Source organism: Nanorana parkeri, unplaced genomic scaffold (genome assembly GCF_000935625.1).
Source record: "Nanorana parkeri isolate BGI_ZX_2015 unplaced genomic scaffold, ASM93562v1 scaffold1877, whole genome shotgun sequence".
In the NCBI taxonomy this organism is placed as follows: domain Eukaryota; kingdom Metazoa; phylum Chordata; class Amphibia; order Anura; family Dicroglossidae; genus Nanorana; species Nanorana parkeri.
Genome location: NW_017308145.1, coordinates 154,141 through 156,652, shown reverse-complemented (window position 1 = coordinate 156,652; position 2,512 = coordinate 154,141). Strand labels below are relative to the sequence as shown.

At 45.1% G+C, this 2,512-nt stretch overlaps 1 protein-coding gene across 1 annotated transcript in view; it reads left to right on the top strand.

Annotated features, from left to right (window-relative positions):
- Positions 1-1,519: 1,519 nt before the first annotated feature.
- UPK1A (uroplakin 1A) overlaps positions 1,520-2,512 on the top strand; it is a 17,887-nt gene continuing 16,894 nt past the window's right edge. The window contains exon 1 of the mRNA XM_018571955.1: positions 1,520-1,558. The gene's annotated coding sequence lies outside the window, so the exon portion shown is untranslated. The remainder of the gene's footprint in view (positions 1,559-2,512) is intronic.

Sequence of the window (2,512 nt, the reverse complement as noted above, 5' to 3'; positions counted from 1 at the left end):
ACACAAACTACTGGGGGAAATCTCACCATTGTGGGAGGGGCAGAGACACAAACTACTGGGGGAAATCTCACCATTGTGGGAGGGGCAGAGACACACACTACTGGAGGGAAATCTCACCATTGTGGGAGGGGCAGAGGCACAAACTACTGGAGGAAATCTCACCATTGTGGGAGGGGCAAAGGCAAACTATTGCCTGTAATTCTCAGTATTTGGCTGCCCGATGTGTATATATAATGACAATGAGTAAAATGTAAATGATCAAAGATCAAAACTCAAAGGCGTACATCCCCTTAAAGCCGAAGAGATAAGAACAGTCAGCGTCTATAGATGTATATGCATTCTATGCAACGTACAATGGAGGCTGACAAGAGAACCAGCTTGACCAGCTCACCTTGTCCCTCACCAGGGTGTCAAATGCAGATTAAAGAGGACCTGTCTATAGGGGATGTGTGCTGGGTGAGGTGTCAGAGCATTCAAAAATATTAAAACCTTAAATCTCAGAATCTCAGAAAAATGCCCTCTATGTAGCCATCCCAACTCCAAGGATGAGATGGAGGGGGGGAACCCGGCAGGATTTTGGATAGGGTTCGGTCTGTGGCCCCATCTTGGTGTCTCCAGGCTGGGGAATGGGGGCCATGTGAGCGCTCTCCTCCCTACACCTGAAATGACACCGCTCTGGATTCCTGCCATTCCGCCCGCTGATAACATATACAAGACCAGAGCTGACTGACAGGTTCGGGGGGATTCCATTACCAGGGCGGTGACCTTCCCCTGTGCCAGCCAGGAACCGGATCAGCGACAACCTGTTATCTCAGACAAACAGCTAGGACTGCCGCTAAGAACCTGGGCAAGGACCGGCATAAAGTGCACCTGTCCTCCCACCATCACACACCAAACCTTGTTCTTTGCTTTATAGGGAAAGGTTCAATTCCAATGCCGTTTATTTATCGATGTTTGTGCCTCCTTCACTTCCTGTCCTGGAGATGCAACAGGAGGTGAGAAGACATTCCCTCTTAGTTGTCACCGGTTCAGTTGTTCCTGAAATCCGTTGTGTCTGTGAAATACAGAACACTGTGCAAATCAGATACCCCATATAATACTCGATACGTCCTTATACAGGTGAAACTCGAATAATTAGAATATCGTGCAAAGTTCATTTATTTCACTAATGCAACTTATGCGGTGAAACTTCTCCTGTATGATGAAATATCTGTCCTTATATAAACCTCAGGTGGAGGCTGCTGAACCTCTAACACATTCTGCATCTTTCTTTTCCACCAACCAGTTTAACCTCCTCAGCCTGTAAACACATCACATCCCCAAGTCAAGGGGTTAAACCATCCTTGTGTCAGGTATGTGGACCAAAGTTAAGGTGGACCCCTGGTCTCCGCCCTCCCAAATTTCTATGCACCACCTAAGAGTGGAGACCCAACACGACCCCACCCCATAGCCGGGCTCCATGCTCCATAGAGGGCTCCAGCAGAGGCTATAAGTATCAGTGAAGGGGCGAGGCCGAGACATTCCCCCTGAGACTGAGCTGGAGGACAGGTGAGTACAGGTGAACCCTGCATGTCTCTGCGACTCCAAGAGGACTGAACCCCAATATTGTAAGGTATTGATTGCCTGATAGGAATGCTGCACCTGCGCCAGGTCACCGGGACTGATGGAAGTCTGGAAGTTTTGTGTTGGGGCAGCAAATGTGGAAGATTTTGTCTGGAAAAGTTCTCGCATGCAGAGCTGTTCAGCTGAGCAATGAATCCCCATTCTACCTTTTTAATAGTTTCTAAACTGATCTACAAAGAAAGATTCACTTTGCACACGTGGTTCAGGTTTTGCATCCAAATTTTGTCAGGGATCATCCCTTAAAATGAAAAAAAAAAAGCTATTTGTTTTTGGGCATTGCGAGTCCCTGCCGTCCTTTGAACCAGGATAGTGTTTGACGGAGATGCTGCCATTTAAGATTCGATTTGTGTTGCCTGTTGTAATTTGGATTCACTTTGTGTAGGAGCTGAAAATATTATGTTTGTTGGGCAAATACATTTTTCCAAGTTGATTGCGATCCATGTGCAGATTGGTGTGAAAGATCTCCTGTGTGACCCTGTCTGACAAATAATGAAGTGTTATGGACCGTTAGGGTTATAGGCTGTATATCTTTTATAACTGAAATACAACAGTGTGAACAAAATAATAAAACAATGTATTTATCTTTATCATTTTATATTTATATTTCTTTATAATGTTATGCTATTTAATCTGATGTTCTGATGACGGTGGTATCCCAGTCAGGACCATTAGCGATTGCTCTCGAATCTTCTCCTGCATGTTTGCAGGTAATGGCAAAAGTCAAGTTATAAGTTCATCAATTATTGAAGCGAAGGATCCGAATTTGTTGTCGCGGCTCCGGAATCCCTTTATCATGACAGTCAAGAGGGAAGATAATTGGGACTTTCCGGGGAACGCAACATAAAGGACACACATTGCAAAATATATATATTTGTTTAAGGAATACGGT